At 41.1% G+C, this 21,279-nt stretch overlaps 1 long non-coding RNA gene across 1 annotated transcript; it reads right to left on the minus strand.

Annotated features, from left to right (window-relative positions):
* Nucleotides 1-441: 441 nt before the first annotated feature.
* On the minus strand, nt 442-6,179 carry LOC122221151. Its single transcript, XR_006203104.1, has 3 exons — nt 5,946-6,179; nt 4,297-4,459; nt 442-579 (listed from the first exon to the last, which is right to left on the minus strand). It is a non-coding gene; the product is annotated as an uncharacterized LOC122221151 (long non-coding RNA).
* Nucleotides 6,180-21,279: the final 15,100 nt, after the last annotated feature.

Below are 21,279 nucleotides of genomic sequence, written 5' to 3' on the forward strand. Positions count from 1 at the left end.
CACTACAGTCTTTATCTACTGATAGGTCAATACTGAGAAAAGTCTTTTAAATACAATTGTGGGGGAAATCTATCCCATTTTCTAGTTGTTTAAATAATATACCAGTGGGGTCCTGTTACTATCTCCACAGAATAACAAGCAAGAAGATTGTCCATATCTGTGCTGTTGTGACAATTTTTCTGAGGTTTACCTCAAGTTGGCAAACAACAAACATTTAAAAACAATCAGAACTAGAATTTAACACCCATAAAGGTGCATTATTGAAAGAGTTTTTCTAAAAACCCTCATTTCCAGAGACAGCCAAATCAAGACTAATTCATTTATAAAACAAGTCCAGTTTTAACAAACTTGGTCTGATTACTTACATAAGGTTGGCAAGAATGGCAATTGATCATAAGGATCTTTTAAAGTTTGCTTTGCTGGAATCTTTTATAAGGAATCTCCAGATTGAACTTTTAGTAGCCTCTCCAGGCCAGAAGCCAAAAGTCAAGTACTTGCTGTCAGACATGCTTGCAATACCTGTAGAATTGGGCAAATTCCTCTTCAGGAGGTCCCCAAGATATCTTGAGCTTCCTGCACCTGCCAGGAAGTAACATTCTTCACTTACCTGGTAAGACAGCTGGGAATTCTGTAAGTAAGGTATCAGGCCAACATTTCCAAGGGTCTTTATGGATCCATGTTTCATAAAGTCAACCTTGGTTCCTTAGAGCTGGGTGGTCATATCTGAGTCTATGCATGTCACTCTCAAATATGACATTCTGCTGTAGAGATCCCTCCCTAAGGAATGTGGTGAGTAAAGGCCTCAAGATAAGGGAAGGCAACCTGGCTATGTGCTTATGTGACATCCCTCATGACCCTGTAACATGAGACCACCCAATCAGACTATATGTCTATACGTTACCCATATATGGGAGACAAAGTGGAAAATACATAAAAGGGTACCCTATGTGGTGTTCAGGGCTCAGTTTTTTGGGTATAAACCCTCTGAGCCCATGTTAGTATGAAAAAAGTTGTTTCCTGGAAAGAAAAGCCTTGGAGTCACGACTCTCTGTGAGAGAATCCTGCTACATTTCTTGGGGGCTCGCATCTGGGATTGAGGGATGGTGCATTTCTACCTCCTTTGCTGCCAGGATATGGACCTTGGAATGCCAGGGGAAGTGACCTTACCTGGTGCCAGTGGACCCACTTAATCCATAGAAAACTTGCCCTCTGGGCATGCCAGGGTGAGGACCCTCTGTATGCCCCAGAACCAGCTCAGGAAATGCCACCAAAATCTGATAAGAACCCGGGCTCATTTGGTAGACCTGCCCCTAAGAGGCAGAAGGGGAGCCTGATTGTTACAGAAACTGGTCTGGATCACCCGGCAGAAGAACCAAGTGGCACTTGGAGATCTTGGAAAGCAGGAAGTTTATTTTACATCAGTGGGCTCAGAAGAGATCATTCTCCAGAGGTCTGAGTCCAGAGCATCAACAAAGGGGACAATTTATAGTCTGTTACTTCCGCATTCCTCATTAGTAGTAATTTGGCACCGGAGGCAAGAGGCAAGCAGGGTGGGAACAAGAGAAGTCTTCAGGCAGGGACAGAAATTCCCTTATCAGTCCTGTTGGCCATCATATAACAGATTTTTCCCTAACATGATCACCTCCCAGAGTTGCCTGAGTAGTTCCATAAGGAATAAGGAATGGAAATATGACTCTAACCAGAGTGTTCGAGTTGCAGTGTAACTACGTGTGGGGTCACCAGACTCTAACATGCTGGTTAGAGTTGCTATGTGACTGTGTGTGGGGACTTTTCTCTCATTTATTTCCTGGGTCCATGACTATGATCATTAGAGTCAACTGTCTCTGGTTAGTCTGCCTCAGAATGAGGACTTTAAGGAATATTCCCAAGTAGCTGCGGAAACTCCCTTTGTTTTGGGGAAATTCCCTGTCTTCTCTGGACTGACATGGATTGCCTAATTTCACTAGTGGAAAACAAAACAAAATAAAAAAACCCTAGAGTGTGCTCCTCTGTCTGAGGTGACAAGATTTAAAACTTGGAATTCTCTTTCTTTGCCTTCTGCTAGCACCTCACCTCTTCTCCCTTCCCTTCCCCCTCCTCTTGTTTCTGCACCACCTGGGGTGCAGCCTGCATAACTGGCTCCTCAATGCCTCCTGCACCATCAGCTCCTCCTCCCACTCTAGATGTCAAGGAGCAAAGACCACCCACTTCAGATTTCTCCATCAGTGTTCCAGGTAAAAATTAACCACGAGGAACAAATTGTCTTAAGTGAACCCAAGTAAAACGTATTCAGTGTTTAAATTAATTTAAATTTGTTGGTTTGAGATAGACCTGTTTATCAACATTAAATAAAAAAAATAAAAAAAACCACTTATTCCACCTAGGTTTGCTGAAGGTTAAATAAGCTCATGTTATCTCTGTTCCAATTTGTTAGCAAAAGAATGACTTAAAGTAATGGTTAATTTTGTCTGTATCATAGTTTTCATGGGTAATTGTTAAGGTAGCTTTCAAAGTCTTTGATAACGTTAACAGTTTTTGCTTGCATGACAAATTGGGGTTGAATTCATTGGATATATAATAAGATAAGAGGCTTAAGCACTAATTACTAGATGTGGGTATGTGCTTTTGACTTGTTGCAGAGAAACTAGGGATATTTGGATCTGTTGGAAAACATGTTTTGTGCGTAATTGGTTCATAAGTTTGCCATCTAAGGAATTCTGATGTAACAGACAGTACGCAATTGGTTACTACTTAATTTTCCCCGGAGACTAAGGTTTCTAAGTGTAAAATTCTGCTAAATGTAGTTAAGACTAATGGAAATAAGGAAAGCAACTCTGTATATAGAAAAGTAGATGTGGGGGCGCCTGGGTGGCTCAGTCGGTTGGGCGGCCGACTTCGGCTCAGGTCATGATCTCGCGGTCCGTGAGTTCGAGCCCCACATCAGGCTCTGTGCTGACAGCTCAGGGCCTGGAGCCTGTTTCAGATTCTGTGTCTCCCTCTCGCTGACCCTCCCCTGTTCATGCTCTGTCTCTCTCTGTCTCAAAAATAAATAAAAAAAAAAAAAAAACGTTAAAAAAAAATTTTTTTTAAATAAAAAAAAAGAAAAGTAGATGTGTATGGAAGATATCAGGAATGGAAATACATCTTTTGCTGAAGGTAAAAGAAAGTAATTTTGTCCTAAATGAGGCTGGTTGTTTGGAGAAAAAGGGCTTAAGTCAAAATCTGAAAGCAAATGAAAGTTGTAGAAGGTTGTGAAGGGAAATCTTTAGAAAAATTTTATATGTGGTCAGGACCGACTAAGGTTAAAATGAATGGATTTTAAAAGTACACTGGTTTAAGATTAAAATTCCTTCTCCTTTGATTCAAAGGCTGGGAAAATGGTGGTAATACCCTTGGTGCCAGCCTCCAAAACTTCCACAAATGTGTTGTTCCTGTTTAGCAGAGGAATGGATGCCTGTGACATATAAGGGATGGATGATATATGAAGAGCTTTTACTGGGATACATGGGAATGATTTTACTCAGCCTAGCCCATTGTATGCCAAAAATGGATATCCACATGGCTGGAATATATTTATGTGGGCATTGCTGAAAAAGGCACGGGAGTAGATCTTGACTTTGGCTCTTTAACCACCCCGTCAATGGCCTATGATCACTATATAAATTACTATTGGGCCAAAATAAAATTAGTGCATCCTACCACAACCAGGGAAGTCTTGATTGGTCACAGTCCATACCTGCAATGTCCTGCGGGCAGGAAATGGAGGGGTAGGAAAAACTGGGGAAGACCAGGTCAGCTCTTGGAAGTAGGGTCAAGTCTGGGTAAGAGCAACTACTCCCAGCACCTCATGAGACTGACAGGACTTTTGGCTGCCAGTCGCATAGTCAGCCAAAACAGGGGGCCAGGAGTTGAGGTTTCTCCTGGCCAGCTATAGGAAATTGAGATAAGGGACACCTTTCTTCCTTTTTTTCTATAGATGGGCTATTCCCAAACCAAGGCCAATACTCCTTTGGAATGCATTATGACTCTTTCTTTTACACAAAGTCTTGGCCCCAATGCAAATTGGAGGAGGAAACCTGCCCACCAGAGGGAAATATCAATGATAATACTATCCTACAATTGAACTTGGTTTGCAAATGTGAAGGGAAATGGGGAGAAGTCCCCTATGTTCAGTGTTTTTGGGCTGCAAGAAAAAATGGACATATATGCATGCAATGTAAGGTCGATTCTGATTTTTAATGGCAACCCTTTCTAAAGTCCAGCAATTAGAAGGGGAGACAATTAAAGGCCACTTACCTGTATCCAAAGCAAACCTAGAGAAGGAGGAAGGGAAGTCTTCTACCTCAACCTCTTCCTCCTTGGGTCCTCAATGTATATAAAAAGTACAATTCTGCTCTCTGTTGCCCACCTTATCCAGGCCCTCCACACAACATAACAGGCATATTTCCCTTATGAGAATCTAGAATGCCAGAAGGAGAAAACTTTTATATTACAAGATCTAAAACAGATAAATGGAGATCTAGGTAAATTTTCTGATTAGATAAGTTTATAGAGGCTTTTCAGAATATTACATATGTTTTTGAGTTGACCTGGAAAGATATAATGCTTTTGTTGAATCAGACTCTTAATGAATCAGAGAAATGTGGGGTTCTGGCAGCAGCTGAGAGATATGGGGATGAGCAACTCATTAATTACCATGGGACTGCATGGAATGCAGGTCCTATAGGGAACTTCCAGTTCCCTACTGGAGCTCAGGCAGTTCCACCCTAAGATCCTAATTGAGACTATGACCATCCCCTTGGGGAATGGTGTCGCTGCCACCTCCAAGCTTGTGTTTTGGAAAAATTAAGGAAATCTAAGATTAAGCCCTTAAATTATGCTAAATTAGCCAATATTTTACAAACACAGAATAAAAGCCCAATGGCCTTCCTGGAGAGGTTGAGGGAGGCTCTCATTAAATATATGGCTATCTCCCCTGATACTGCTAAGGCTGAAATGATTTTAAAGGACAAATTTGTCACTCAATCAGCCCTAGATATTCAGAGGAAATACAAAAATTGGCTATTGGACCAGAAGGGACCCGACCCTGGAGGAGCTCTTACAAGCTGCCAATGGGGTATATTACAATCAAGATCAAGAAAACAAAACAGGAAGGAGGCTTAAAAACAAAAACAAAAACTGAGGCCTTAGTTGCAGTCTTATGTACTATGTCAGACTAGATTTCCCAAGGTCCTGGCCCCAAATGCCACTGTGTGGCCAGTCAGGGCACTGGAAATGAGACTGTCCTCAAGAGGGACAACAGAAGTCAAAGCTCTGCAAGTCATGCCCCTTATGTGGAGACCATCACTGGAAGTCTGAATGTCTTCAGGGACCTCCATCTATGAGGGCTCAGATAAACAGTATCTCTGAAAGGGACTGATGGGGCCTGGGATTCTTTGGAGTGGCTACCCAGATCCAACTGTCTATTGGAAGCCCAGAGCCTTGGGTAACTCTGGAAAATTCAGGTAACTAAAAGCTGGTTCATTTCTTTCTTGATACTGAAGCCACCTTTTCTGTTCTTTCCACTCCAGGCCAACTATCCAAACACCAGTATGATGATTAGAGGCATCTCTAGAAAACTTATAACTAAATTTTTCTCTCAGCCCCTGGGATGCATATGGGGAAAACTAATTTTTTTCTCATCCTTTCTTGATAATACCGGAGAACTTACTCCCTTGCTAGAAAGGGACATGAAATAGCTCACCTGCTATATCGGTTATTAAAGAAGACTCAATCCCACCTACTCTCCCAAGGAAATAAACTGGGGTCTGACTCATGGATACTGACTCCAACCCTCAGGATGCTCACAAACAGAGCAGGGGCAATTATTATTACCCAGCTCACAGAGCTAAAAGATCATTAAAGCACTACATCAGGCCTTTCATTTAGGGAGGGGTAAAACTTACCAAGTGGCCCAAAGTATGTTTACTGAGAAAAATTTGTCAAGGACAGTTCAGCAAGTAGTATCAGCCTGTTAAGTGTGTCTTAGAAACAATCCTCTCAACCACAAACTTGCTCTCCCAGGCAATCAAGGAACTGGAGGCTATCCAGAGAAAACTGGCAATTAGATTTCACTCATATGCCAAGGTCAAAAGGGTTTCAACATTTGTTGGTATGGGTTGATACTTTTACTAATTGGGTAGAGGCCTTCACCTGCAAGACAGAAAAGGCACAAGAAATAATAAAAGTTCTGCTTTATAAAATAATACCCAGGTTTGGCTTCCCTAAAAATTTCCAAATTAATAATGGTAAATGGCTGCCTTGACTCTAGCAGGACTCCCGGCTCTTGGAAAAGTTTTACACCTTGAAATAAAGCAAAGTGTCTGCTTATACTCAGCAAAAACTATAAATAACATCTCACACACATTAGATGCTTAAAAATTTTTAAATTGAGTTAGGGCCAAACTCTTGGACATTAGAGCCACCATTGATTACTTACTGCTCCTCCATCACCTGGGTTATGAGAGATTCCCTGACATATGTTGTTTCAATATAACCGATAATTCTCACAGTCTTAGAACTGATATAGATGACTTCTGGGCATAACTGAACAAAGTCAGGGTCTCTCCTGGATTGTGTGACTAGTTTGGGAACTGGAGACATTATCTTAAGATGGCATCTTTTTGGTCAGTATAATCTTTACTTTGTGTTTTTCTCTTTGTGTCTGCTAATGTTTATGCTGCCTCATGCCTACCAGCCTTCTTGTAGAACCATATCATGGGTCACTCAACCAAACCTTGGGTAGACTCTAACTGCTGTACCCCCACACTGTCCCTTATCAACTTGAAGAAGCCAGAATGGTCATCATCCCTGTTCCCTAACAACAGTTAGGGGTCCTACTACAGGGGAGGAATGAATAGGGAAAGGGTTAACATTAGGCAGGGAGAGATAAGGGACCTTCAGGGAGGCAGACTGCAGCTATAAATGGGAGACTAAAGAAGCAGATGGAATTCTCCCCTTATATAATTCTTTATGGGTGCCCTCCCCCCATTATCAAGGGCATAAGGGGGGGTTCTAAATAAGACAGGCAATCTAACCGTAAGACAACAAATGACTGTCCTTGGCTCTACCTTAACCATCTTACACCACTAGGTTAGGGAGCTGTGAGTCTGACCACAGACGCTCACCTCTTTAAATCAGGAGATGCTGTATGGGTGAAGGAGTGGAATGTCCAACCCCTAGAGCCCCTCTGGAGGGGCCCTTTCAGTGTTATTTTGTCTACCTCTACTGCAGTAAGGGTAGCCAACCTGGGACCCTGGATTCACCACAGCAGAGTGAAACTGATATCTCAAAATTGAGAATGCATTCCTGATCCATCAACAACGTGCAAGCTGACCATATGGAAGAAGCAATCTGCAACTCCAGAGGCTCTGGGAGACTGCAGCCCTGCTTTAGTCACTCTGGAAGCTGACTAATCTATGCACAGCAGAAGCGTGAGGAATCACGGTCCAGTGGAACAAAATACTGTTCTTATTTTCCATATCTGTTTCCTTACTGTGATGTACTGTTACCCCTTGTTTCTCACTGTTATTGTGATTCTTGGTCTATTTTTCACCATAGAAATGGCTGAAACCACTTTGGCTGGCTGGGAATATGGTGAGAGGTTTCTGTTAGCACTCTCCTTCCTTTTGTGGATAGGATGCTTTGTTGGTACCAACATGGGGGATCAATGGTCATGGGATTCTACAGAAATAGATCCACATGAATCTTATAGTGGAACAGAATACCCCGTCCTACTACTGGGGTTCCGCAAAACCTCAATTATTGGAAAAAAAAAAACAGAAACAAAAACAAAAACTACCTTGGGGAAAGGGAACTTGCCTTGGGGAAAAAATATTCCTGCCTTGGGGAAGGAAGTTCACCATCTCTGTTGGAAGCTTGACATGCCTGGGCCAAAGATTTTATAACTCAACTGCCTGGGAAACCCAATAGTGGGGGACCCCAGATCACCTTGAGCCAGATCCCCACTGTGGAAGATAAGTTTAAGAATTCTTTGAGTTTGCAACAATGGATTAACAAGGGTTAGGGTGGAAAGTCGCCACACAGTGAAAGGGCTGAGGGCTAATTAGTGACCAAAATACCTTGTTAACCCTGAGGTAGCATTCTCTATCTGTCTTAGCCTGTAGAAGAGTTAAGATAAACAGATAAGGTGCCTGGTTCCTGCAATAAATGGCCATCTGCATGGCTATTTTGATTTGTCTTGATCCTAACCCCTAACACCGCGTATCTTTGAAAATCTCTTTTCTCTCACACACATGAATTAATGATTACTGTTTTATTGCTTCTTTCTGCACCATGTATGTAAGTTTTACTTCTGCATCACATATGTAAGCCTTCTGATCCTAATAAATATGGAGAAAGGACCCTTATGCAGGGCTCTTGTCTCCTCTCAGACATTAGCCTCTCTCGTATTCATTTCTGCATCTGCTTTTGGTAGACAAGAGAGAACTCCAGACTCAAAGTCTGTGACACCCCACCCTTGTCTAACTTCTCTCATCTCCAAGAGGCCTGGGATAATGTCAATGCAGCCATCGAATGGTGGGCACCAGGTGGAATATACTGGATATGTGGAAGGACAGCCTATACAGTACTTCCTTCAGGTTGGTCTGGGTTATGTGTGCTGGGAACTATCCGTCAATATTTCTTACTGCTCCCCCTTGCCAGAGGGGAACATTTGGGAGTCCAAGTGTATGGGGACAGGGAGACTCAAGGGAAATGATGTGCCTTACAAATTGGCAATTGGAAAGATGATGAATGACTTCCTGAGCATATAATCTAATATTATGGCCCTGCCACCTGGGCAGAGGATGGGTCCTGGGGCTACTGTAATCCCATTTATATGCTAAACAACATAATTATGCTGCAAGAAGTTGTAGACATTATAACCAATAGAACTGCCAGGGCTTTTAATTTACTAGCTGAGCAGCAGACCAAAATGTGCAATGCTATCTATCAAAATCGCTTGGCCTTAGATTACTTGCTTGCTTCAGAGGCAGGAGTTTAAGTTTAACTTTAGTTTAACTAACTAGTTAGTTTAACTAGTTAGTTTAACTAACTAGTTAGTTTAACTAGTTAGTTTAACTAACTGTTGCTTACAGATAGATGATAGATGACGAAGGAAAAGTTATAGAAAAGATCACAGATCAAATGAGAAAGTTGCTCATGTCCCAGTCTAGACCTGGAAAGGTTGGGACCCCAGGGAGTTTTATTCAGAGGATGTTTTTTTTTTTTTAACTCTTAGGGGATTCAAAACCCTCATGGGAATTATCCTCTTGATTTTGGAAGCTTGCTTAATCCTACCTTGCTTAGCTCCCCTGGTTATACAGTCTGTCTACAGCCTCATTGAGGCAATGGTCGAAAGAAAAATAGCTATAGCCACGCATGTGATAATGTTATGAAAATATAGACCTCTAAACCAAGGTGATGTTCTTTGACCCAAAATAGGGGGGTCTGAGAATCAAATGGGGGAATGTAGTAGAATCCCCTCCCTAAGGAATGTGGTGAGAAAAGACCTTAAGATAAGGGAAGGCCACTTGGCTATGTGCATATGTGCATCAGTCACTACCCTGTAACATGAGACCAATCAATGAGACTGTATGTCTATATGTTACCCATATATGGGATACAAAGTAGAAAATGCATAAAAGGCTATACCATGTGGTGTTCAGGACTCAGCTTGGGTGTAAAAATCCTCTAAGCCCATGTCAGTACAAATAAAGTTCCTTTCTGGAAAGAAAAGCCTCAGTGTCATGACTCTCTGTGCGAGAAACCTGCTACAATTGCAGCCAAAGCCTTGGTAAAATGACCAGTATTTCCAATGGTGTCTTGTTACAAGAACAGATTCTTTTTTTTTTTTTTAATTTTTTTTTTCAACGTTTTTTATTTATTTTTGGGACAGAGAGAGACAGAGCATGAACGGGGGAGGGGCAGAGAGAGAGGGAGACACAGAATCGGAAACAGGCTCCAGGCTCCGAGCCATCAGCCCAGAGCCTGACGCGGGGCTCGAACTCACGGACCGCGAGATCGTGACCTGGCTGAAGTCGGACGCTTAACCGACTGCGCCACCCAGGCGCCCCAAGAACAGATTCTTATTGAACTAATGCAAATAACTGTAATTGTCATGAAAGAATACTCACTGATAATCTTTGAATTTTAGAGGGTTTAAGTAGAGAGAAAAATTAAATACTTCAGTTTGTACTCTATTATCCTATCTATTGTACTCAGTATCCTACTACTGTATATTATGGATATCTTAAGAGAAAGTTTCCTTAATCTAGAAGAGCAAACATTAGAGAACCAGAAATACTTTAAAACAAGAGTCACAAAACTATAACCATTTCCCTCAGTTCATTTAGTTCTATGTTTCTAATTCTTGTTCAGTTTGAATGCAGCTTTTTAGTTCTGGAAGTTCTTACCCATTTTAGTATTAATCTTAAAGATTTCAAAAACCTGTATCTGTCTTAAAGATCCTTTTTATAAGTCTCCTTGAAGATGAAACACGTTTTGTAGGAACATCAGAACAATTAACTATAAATGACAGAAGTAAAAAATGGACATGGTTAAAAATATGATGTGAGAGTTCATGATGATGCAATTGACAAGGAAATTTGGTTATTACTGTGACACATAACACTTTGATGGTCAGAATATCAAGTGATGGCCTTATTACCAAAACATTAAAACTTTAGGAATTGCATATATATTTGAGCAGTTCTAGCTTTTACCCAAGAAATACAACCTAAGTTTTACCATTATTTGACAGGGCTTTCCACTTAACATACCAAATAAAAAGGCCTAACTGGTCAAAAAGACTTCATTTACAATTTAGGTTTATAAAAACCTTAGAAAGTTATAAAGCATATCCTAAATAGGATTACAGATCTTTACAAATCTTATTTAACCAAGTTAGGCAATACGAGATTAAAAAAAAAAAAAAAAAAGAAAGAAAGAAACAGGAGATTCCAAAGGCAGATATGTAGGGTTATATAGTTGTTAGCAAAATTTAGCTCATTTAACATTGAGAAGTTTTCACTTTAAGTAATCAAAGACCTGATAAAGACATAAACATAAACATTTAAAACAAGCTTTGGTTTTCCAGGAGACAAGAGAAAAAAACTTTGTTTACATTTTCTTATCAAGAACAGACCAACTGGGGCGCCTGGGTGGCTCAGCGGTTAAGCGTCCGACTTCAGCTCAGGTCATGATCTCGCGGTCCGTGAGCCTGAGCCCTGCGTCGGGCTCTGTGCTGACAGCTCAGAGCCTGGAGCCTGTTTCAGATTCTGTGTCTCCCTCTATCTGACCCTCCCCCGTTCATGCTCTGTCTCTCTCTGTCTCAAAAATAAATAAACGTTAAAAAAAAAAAAAAGTTTTTTAAAAAGAACAGACCAACAATCCAAGAAAAACTTTTTTTTTTTTTAAACATAGAGAAAAGCAGAATTTTAACCTTATACCAGTGTGCTTTTTAAAATCATTCATTGCAAGCACCAATAACCTTCCAGTCACCTGGAGTTACAAATGACTCCTTTCATTCCTTAGACCTGTTCATCCAATCAGTTGCTGAATCCTAGAGGTCTCACTTCTGTGATAGGCTTTGCTTAATCCCTTCCCTTGTATTTTTTTTAATGGTAACTTAATCTCTACCTCATTTATTCTCATACACTCTATTTAAGTAGCCATACAATTGTTTTTCCCATTTCTAATGCCTTTCCCCACTTCCATCAGATTCCTCATTTTACAACACAGTTCTGTCCATGTCGCTATTTTATTTTTTGGGGGAATAAACCTTTATGCTCACATTCCAGAGTGTCCACTCTTTCATCCCATCCTGTCTTCCCAACACTATTTGCTTTGCTCTCAGACCCTCAGCCATTCCCCACCATAGGTGATCTTTGCTCTTTCTCATGAACTCCTCCATAGTTGTGTGTTAGGAGTGGATGATAGTCTACAGTAAGATGATTATTTATAAGATTTTGTTCACCTTTGGATCCTCTGCAGTGCTTAATGTAGAATCTTACACTTAGTCACTAAATAGAAAGGTGTTGAATAAATCAATGATAATTCTTTAATAAATATACTGCATACATTAAAAAAAAAATCCCTTCATTGCAACCTCAGTCCATCCTAACCACACATAAAATTCCTTTCCAAATATTTCCCTTCATGAACCTTCTACAACTTTCTTTTGCTTTTGGATTTTGCCCCAAGCCATTTCTCTCCAAACAACCAGTCTCATTTAGGACAAAATTACTTTCTTTTACCTTCAACAAAAGTGTATTTCCATTCCTTATGTCTTTCATACACATCTACTTTTCTATATACAGAGTTGCTTTCCTTATTTCCATCAGTCTTAACTACATTTAGCAGAATTTTAACACTTAGAAACCTTAGTCTCCGGGGAAAATTAAGTAGTAACCAATTGCGTACTGTCTGTTACATCAGAATTCCTTAGATGGCAAACTTATGAACCAATTACGCACAAAACATGTTTTCCAACAGATCCAAATATCCTTAGTTTCTCTGCAACAAGTCAAAAGCACATACCCACATCTTTTTTTTTTTTTTAAATTTTTTTTTTTCAATGTTTTTTTAATTTATTTTTGGGACAGAGAGAGACAGAGCATGAACGGGGGAGGGGCAGAGAGAGGGAGACACAGAATCGGAAACAGGCTCCAGGCTCCGAGCCATCAGCCCAGAGCCTGACGCGGGGCTCGAACTCACGGACCGCGAGATCGTGACCTGGCTGAAGTCGGACGCTTAACCGACTGCGCCACCCAGGCGCCCCAAGCACATACCCACATCTAGTAATTAGTGCTTTAGCCTCTTATCTCATTATATATCCAATGAATTCAACCCCAATTTGTCATGCAAGCAAAAACTGTTAACGTTTTAGATTATCAAAGACTTTGAAAGCTATCTTAACAATTATCCATGGAATTTTGACATAGAATCATTTTAAGTTGTCTTTTTACTAACAAATTGCAACGGATAACATGAGCTTATTTGACCTTCAGGAAACCTAGATAGAATAAAAGTTTCATATTTAATGTTTATAACTCTAAAGACATGTTTATCTTAAACCACAAACTTAGTTTAAATACCAAATACGTTCCACCTATGTGTCCACTTAGGACAATTTGTTCCCCATTGTCAATTTTTACCTGGAACGCTGGTGGGGAAATCTGAAGTGGGAGGTCTGAGGGGGTGCTCCTCGCTTGACCTTGAGACTGGGAAGAGGAGCCAATGGTGGCTGAGGCACTGCGGATGGTATAGAAACTTGTTATGCAGGCTGCACTCAAGGTGGTGCAGAAACAGGAGGAGGTGGAGAGGAAGGCAGAAGAGGTGAGATGCCAGCAGAAGGCAGACAAAAAGAATTCTGGTCCTAAACCTTGTCAGCTAGGACAGAGGAGCAGATGCCATGTCTGTCTGTCTGTCTGTCTGTCTGTCTCTCTCTCTCTTTCCACCAACTAGTGGAATTAGGCAATCTATGTCAGGCCGGAGAAGAAAGAATTTCCCCAAAACAAATGGAGTTTCAGCAGCTGCTTGGGAATATACCTTAAAGTCCCCATCCCAAGGTAGACTAACCCCAGTTGGCTCCAATTATAGCTGTTAACCTGGGAAATGAATGAGGGAGAGGTCCCACATCAATTAGGAGGAACAGAGAAAGAGTCAGTGTCCCCTTTGTGAGAGATAGCTTGTGTTTCCTCCAGCAACTGAGTTTTATCAGGAGAAGGCCTATTTACACATCCAATTTGTCAGGAGGGAGTTTACTAGCCAAACACATTCTGCAAGAGGCCTTGTCGTTTGGGTCCTGATTTAGAGCTGCGAAGGCCTGGACCTAGCGTACCTCCATCCATTTTCCCTGTTTCCTGCAAAAGAGATCTAACTGCTAGATCCTACTAAGGCCATGCAGTATTACAGGAGATCAGTCATTTCCTAAATTTTGCAATCCGAATCGTTTCCAGTGGGTTAAAAATGCATCCCAAGGGAGAGTCCTTGGGGACTGAAGAGAAGCTCCCATGCTCCTAGAGATAGAGAGAAGTAGAGAAGGCCCATTACCATGTAGATCTCCTCCTCCCCCCCAGCTCCTGGGTTGTGTCCCACACGCAGAATATGTCAGAGGTTCTGGGTGTCAAAGTGACCCGAGGTGTCCCTGCAATGAAATCACTATGATCACTGACCAGCCGACTAAGGGCTACTGAAAGAGGGATGCTAGCATCCCCCTGGCTTCCCCATTGCATCCTAGGCTGCAAATGGGTTCTGGCATATGGGCCTGAGCTTACCTTGCCGAGAAGGCCAAGAAATCATTGTTTTTAACTCATGGAAAATACTGGAAAAGCTTTACAAGGGGAAATTACCCAATTTTGTAGTTTAAGTAGTAGTTAGTAGAAGATATTGATGGAAAACAGTAAAGCTAGAAATCCATCATGATCTAAGAGACAGTTAGTCTCTACAGCCAAATTCCCTAGGAAATGGTCCCCAGTTGGATTCTAATTCAATTGGGTACTGGTTTTGGCCAGCTCCCAATGGAGGTCTTGGGTCCAGAAGTAGTTAGACCAGAGATGTGGAAGGGATCACATTTGACCAATGAGGAGGAAACCTCACAGGCAGTGTTAAGATTGGCAGCCATCCTGGTGACCTAGGTGGCTGTCCCATGCCCAAGACAATTTTGTATAAGGACAGGAATAAAGAGAAGGCATCAAATTTCTGGGTCTTATTATCATTCTGGCCAGGGTATTAACTTCCAGCCTTTCTCCTCCCATAGAGTAGCAGGTTAGAGGATTGCAGCCTAAGCAATTAACATGAAAGTGTTCCAATAAGACCATACTTCTTGAAAAGCCCCTGAAATAAATGTAAAGGAACAAAGAGAAAGTACTCACCAAGTTTACACTGAAGCTCAGAATCCAGATGAAAAGACTCATAGCCTCACACATTGGGTGCCATATGACCAGGTTTGGGGATGATGGTGGGGTTTGTGGGGTTCAGAGTCAATGGCCAGGAAAGAATTCTTGAAAAAGTCTTTGCTGCAAAAAGGTGATTTTATTGAAGTATGGGGATAGGATCCATGGGCAGGAAGAGCTGCACTGGGGTTGTGTAGAATGATTGGTTATTACCCATCTGGGGGCTGGGTAATGCTAGCTTGTGCTTGGCCCTCAGCTTGCCTTATGGTCCCTCATCATAACCAAATGGGCCTTGAACATAATACTTTCTCCTCAGGGAGTATCTTTCGAAATCCTTGTTCAGTTGTTTTGGCTACCACCTATTGTTTTACACGTTGGGTTTTTAGGTCTTACTGATGAGAGAGCATGGGGCTAGCTGAGGGCAAAGTATAGGCTAACAGCACCTCCCCCCACCCTCCCCCCCCCACAAGGTGGGATATATGTGACATTCCTCAGACACTCCTGACTGCCCAAGGACAAAGGAAAGGAGAGAAAACAAATGGTTAAACAGATTGTCTCCATCAATTCACAAATATCTTAGTAAATTACAAGAAAAAGGCAATTCCATCAATAGCATAAAGTCCAGGAACTCTCTACTGTCTCAATGTTAATGTTTGCTAGAGGGAAAAATAACCTTAGCTTGACAATAGCTAGGCCTCCACTAAGTCTTTAGCGTGTGAAAGTCTCTTTGGAAACTCCCTCTTGACTTTATATCCACCGACTCCATAAAAGTCACCCCCAACACTTACAGTTAAGCTCTTTCTGCCCATGGGTCCTGTCCCTGTGCTTTAATAAAACCACCTTTTGCACCAAAGACATCTTCAAAAATTCCTTCTTGGCCATGGCTCCAGACCCCATGAATCCCATCATCACCCCAAAACCTCATCATTACTATACACATGCATAGTTTAGGAATCAAAGATCTGAGAAGAGTTAATACAGTTTCTAGGACTCCTGTTCATAGCTCATACCTTCATGGCAGTCCTGGAGTTTAAGGTCAATGAGACTTGAGCTTTTTGGTTGAGATTGGTCTGCTCTGTACTGTGCATTCTGGAAGTGTTCTTAGAGAAAGCCATATAGGTGTGGGTCTCACCCAGTATGGTTCCCCTTTCAAGGTAAGTACCCTTAATTTCTGCCTGCTTTTGTTCATTCTCTAGCACCATTTTAAAAATTTTGTCCAATTTATCATTGTTGGCAAAATTTTAGTCCAATATTCACTACTCAGCCATCACTAGAATCTGCAACCTTTCTCAATATTTTAAAGATGTTAGTTTCCTCTTGGTTATTTTGCTTCTGATATGTCAATATCATTTTTTTTTTAAAATCACTGTTATCCTGTATGTATCTCTTTTCCTCTGATTTTTACGATTTTCCTTACTTTTGTTTTCAACAGTTTAACCATGATGAACATAGGTATGATTTTCTTTCTCTTTATCCAACTGGATATTCATTGAGGTTTGTGAAGCTGTGGGTTCATGTTTTTCATCAAATTTGGAAAAGTTTGAGCCACTATTTTTTAATTGCACATCACTCCTTTATTATACTGATCTGGGAAAAAGATTTAGTACAGTTACACTCAAAATGAATACTTGGGCACAAGTGGCAGGGCCAAAAACATGATCAGAAACAGATATGATGAAAGACAAACTTGGACAGGATCAAGAGGCATTTCACTGCTGTAAAACATTAAAACTGGGGAGAGATTCTAAAACACACAGGAGGATGAACTCCTAGGCCTCAGAAGTGAAGGAGTTTATCACATATTATGAAGAATGGCTTATATTTGGATAATCACATGTGGCAATAGTTCCCCAGATGGGGACCCCAGAAGGGTTTTTGTTTTGTATTATTTTTACATGTATATTTGTAAAAGTAAATGCAACAATAAGCATTCAGTTAGATCCCAATCTTCTGGAGCCAGTGGGGAAATGGTTGTTTTAATCACCATGCAGGTTACATTAATCTTCCACTGGAGTGACTAGTGCCCCCAGACAGTAACCTGACTACAGAATAGTACAGGGCTGGCTCCTGGGAACACATACATACAGGCTCTCTTGCATCTCATTGGTCATGCCTTAGCGAGTTTTCTCTCTATTCCCTACTCAAGCAGATCCTTAGTAATAAACAAAGTAGTAGGAAAAACCCTGGAGTTACTACCTTTCTTGGATAAGAGGGTTAAGAGTCTTTCTTCAGCTTGGATTTAGGATCTATGCCCCAAAAGTGAGGCCATTATTTCTTAAGAAAAAAAAAAAAAATTAAGTGTATTTATTTATTTTGAGAGAGAGAGGGGATAGGGGAAGGGCAGAGAAAGAGGGAGAGAGAGAATCCCAAGCAGGCTCCATGCTACCTCCATGTGAGCCCGATATGGGGCTTGATCTCATGAATCATGAGATTATGACCTGAGCCAAAATCAAAAGTTGGACGCTGAGCCAATTGAGCCAACCAGGCAACCTGGTAATATGTATTTGGTCTTTGTCCCATTCCTGGCACAGAGCTTCTAAAACCCTTGGGATTTCCTGTGTGGAGAGCAATAAATGTGCCTTTGTTGTGTTAATGAAGCAACTTTGGGAAAGTTTCTAGGTAGCCTAAGTATGAAGGTTGGCCCCAGAGGAACCAATTATGTGATTAGAGGGTTGGAACTTTCAGTCTCTCCTCCCACCTTTGGGGAGGGGAGAGGGGCTGAAAATTGCGTTCAGTCATCGATGGCCAATGATTTAATCAATCATGCTTATGTAAGAAAGCCTTCTTAAATACCTAAAACCAACAGGTTTCAGAGAGATTTTGGGTTGGTGAATGCATGGAAGTTCTAGGAGTGTGGAGTGCTCAGAAAGCATGGAAGCTCTGTGCCCCTTCTCACATACCTTGTGCCCTATGCATCTCCTCCATCTGGCTGTTGCAGAATTACATCCTTCCATAATAAGTTGGTAATCTACTAAGAAAAATGTTTCTCTGAGGTCTTTGAGCTGCTCTAGCAAACAAATGAAACCCAAGGAGGGGGTTGTTGGAACCTATGATCTACACCTGGTCAGTGAGAAGTGCCAATCTAGACTTGCAATTGGTGTCTGAAATGGGAGTGGGGAGGCATTCTTGTGGGACTGAGCCCTTAACCTCTCGGAAGCTATTTGCAAGTGTCAATTTGCAAGCTATCCTAACACTGTCAGAATTCAGCAAAATTGTAGGACAGCCAGCTGGTGTTGGGGAACTACTTGGTGTCTGGAAAAACCACATACACATTGGAATTTGATAGGGAAGGAGTCCTCAGATTTCTTCTAGAGTTGAGCTGAATTGCTGCTGGACCTCAGCTTTAATTATATTTTCACATGTGATTTCCAATCTCTAAACTCCACTATCACTATTTTTTTTTTTTTTTTTAAATCTTGTGAGTATTTGAATTAGGAGAGGTTGAGCTGTACTTTCAGGTATTTTTGGTTCACCTTTGGACTTAGTTTTGTTAGGGCTCCAGAATCTAATCACTCTGAGAATGCACAGGACTACACTCCCAGTTTTCTACCTGCTGCCACCTTAGCAAAATTTGGGCAGGATTCAGGGAGAAAATTGTTGGAACAAGTGACTGAGCTTGTATTTACAATTTTTGCATTCCATTCCATCCTAGCAGATGTCAAAGGGTCAACTGATTTCTTCTCATTCCTGTATATTCTTTCCATCGATGACAGGCTAGGTCCAACTGCCAACCTACACCATTCATCCCTCCCAGGTATGGAAGTTGCACAGCTCTTTGCTCTCTTATAAAGGGCTTATTTCTCTCTGGAATTCAGTTCAAGTTTTCTGTATAGACAGTCTGCATTAATCCCACAGAAAAGTATACATTTATTTTGCCTTTTCTTGTTAACCACAGGAGTAGAAGTCTTTAGTGTCCTTTATTTCCTAACCCAAAGCAGATGTAGAACATTTTCTAAGAATTTGAATCAAGTGTCTGACAAATCTCTGACAAGAGGAATTGTAGATAAATTAGATCTCAGTATTTCCAAATGGCTGGAACTCTAAATACCTAAACTAAATTCTCAGCCTCTTTACAACTAGGTGTGACCATGTAAGAAAGTTGCTTGCCCTCTGTCTTCTCTTCCTCCCTCCTGTGGACTGGGAGGTAGACAGTTCTGCAAGCCAGCTTTGACCATACAAACAAGGGAAGCACCAAAGGCAATCGCAGAATAAGCACAAGGAACGTGCACTGTGAACAACCTCATGGTGTGGAGACACTCATCCACCCTGAACCACCCTCTGCACTATTAGAATGAACTACTTTCTTCATGGAAATGAGCTTAAGTCTATTACAGAAGTTGAGTCTATGTTCTAAATCAGTGGTTTCCAACATTTTGTCTCCTAAATAAAAAAAATTAGAAATCTGGACTCTGACTTTACACTGTAACCTGTATTTGACTTGTGATTTTAAGAGTTTCCAAGGACATTTACCAAGTTTAAATTGGAGGAAGAATAGACTATAACTGTCATTAGTTGGTTTTTTTGGGAAGCAGCCTCCAAGATGGATTTAGACATGCAGATTGCCCAGTGGAAAGAAGGGAAAAGTAGAACAGCCAGAGAGAAAAGTGAGCCTGCAGTATAGGTCAGCGGAATTAGCCCATCAGTTTATCTTATTTGAAGAAATTGGCACAGTTCCCCACACCTTCAGCAACCAACACCCTGATCAGTCAGTGGCCATCAACATCAAGGCAAGACCCTCCACCAGCAAAAGATTATGACTCACTGGAAGCTTAGATGATGGGTCAGCATTTTTTAGCAATAAAGTATTTTAAAATTAACATAGATTTAAAAAAAATATTTTTTTAAACGTTTATTTATTTTTGAGACAGAGAGAGACAGAGCATGAATGGGGGAGGGTCAGAGAGAGGGAGACACAGAATCCGAAACACGCTCCAGGCTCTGAGTTGTCAGCAGAGCCCGACACGGGGCTCGAACTCACGGACCGTGAGATCATGACCTGAGCCAAAGTCGGCCACTCAACCGACTGAGCCACCCAGGCACCCCAAAAATTAACATAGATTTTTAAAGACATAATGCTATTACACACTTAACAGATACAGAATAGTGTAAAAAACATAACTTTTATACAAATTGGGAAATGAAAAAATTAATTTGACTTGCTTTATTGTGAAATTTGCTTCATTGCTGTAGACTGGAACTGAGCCCATGATTATCTCTGAGGTATGCCTGTATAAAAACTTTACCAAAAGAGTCAGCCCATCATTGTTTAAAACTCAAGTTCATCATGACTGCTTTAATGGAAGAATGTTTTCACTTAATGGGACCAGATCACAAAAACCTTCACATATCTTACAACTGTTAGGTTATACTGGAGTATTTTCTTGAGACATGGAAGCAGCTGTTCATCTTCTGTCTGAAGGCATCCTCACCAAGACTTCAGAGTAAAGCTCCAGACCTTGGCTATCACCCAGGAGGCATTATTACCAGACTTTGCCATCTGCATGCAGGAAATGCTGATGCTGCAAGATGACTGAGATTGTATCTAAAGGCAGAGGGTCCCTGATGCTCAGCTCTGAGGATACTTGGGGTTCAGGATGCTTTTAAAAATAACTGATTATATATAACTTTCTTACACCATACACAAAAATAAACTCAAAATGGATAAAAGACCTAAATGGGAGACAGAAAACCATCAAAATCCTAGAGGAGAAAACAGGCAACAACTTCTTTGACCTCAGCCATAGCAACTTACTTGACACGTTCCTGAAGGCAAGGAAAATGAAAGCAAAAATGAACTATTGGGATCTCATTAAGAAAAAAAGCTTCTGCATAGCAAAGGAAACAACCAACAAAAGTAAAAGGCAATCAGCAGAATGGGAGAAGATATTTGCAAATGACAGATCAGATAAAGGGTTAGTATCCAAAATCTATAAAGAACTTACCAAACTCAACACCTGAAAAACAAATAACCCAGTGGAGACATGGGCAGAAGACATGAATAGACACTTTTCCAAAGAAGACATTCACATGGCCAACAGACCCATGAAAAGATGCTCAACATTGCTCATCATCAGCAAAATACAAATCAAAACCACATTGATACTACCTCACACCTGTTGGAATGGCTAAAATTAACAGCTCAGGAAACAGATATTGGTGAGGATATGGAGAAAGGGGAACCCTTTTGCACTCTTGGTGGGAACACAAACTGGTGCAGCCACTCTGGAAAACAGTGTGGAGCCTCTTCAAAAAATGGAATTACTGTATGATCCAGTAATAGCACTACTAGAAATTTATCCAAAGGAAATAGGAGTGCTGATTCACAGGGGCATGTGTACCCCAA

The sequence above is a fragment of the Panthera leo genome, chromosome B3 (assembly GCF_018350215.1).
Source record: "Panthera leo isolate Ple1 chromosome B3, P.leo_Ple1_pat1.1, whole genome shotgun sequence".
Taxonomy (NCBI): domain Eukaryota; kingdom Metazoa; phylum Chordata; class Mammalia; order Carnivora; family Felidae; genus Panthera; species Panthera leo.